Here is a 587-nt window from a genome sequence, read left to right on the forward strand (position 1 = left end):
TGCACTATTTTTTCCATGCAGTTACAATCACAGATAAATACCACCACATATAATTTGACAAGACAATTATAAAATTTAAACTCAATAACTCATGTATTACACCACTTTTCTCTTCTTTTTTTTTTTGAATTTAAGCTTAGAAAGTGATACATGAGACATATTTGGATTGAAATAAAACTAAAATAACTAAAATGAACTAGAAAAACTAAAATTGACTCAGACTCATGCAAAGGATACTAAAAATCAAACAGAAAATAGGAAAATAACATAATAATAATAATAATAATAATAATAAAGGAATGAAAATAAGAATGGAAAAAGGAACTCAACTACCCCAGTCATCATGATGGTCATCTCCCTGCTCATGCAAGGGTCCATAGGGTCCATTGAGGAGGTCAGCTGCTACCATGGATAAAAATAGAAAAATTAGCGGAGCGACAAAACCAAACTTAAAAATTTACTCGTTCTTGAGCAAAATAAAACTAGACCAAGAGAAAAGGAGGGAGAGCAAGGGTAATGGCAGGGGGAAGAATAGTAAGTGAAAAAAAAATAACGAAAAAAACTTTTTTTTTATTTTTTTTGGCACT

This window comes from Arachis duranensis, chromosome 10 (assembly GCF_000817695.3).
Source record: "Arachis duranensis cultivar V14167 chromosome 10, aradu.V14167.gnm2.J7QH, whole genome shotgun sequence".
NCBI classification, from domain to species: Eukaryota; Viridiplantae; Streptophyta; class Magnoliopsida; order Fabales; family Fabaceae; genus Arachis; species Arachis duranensis.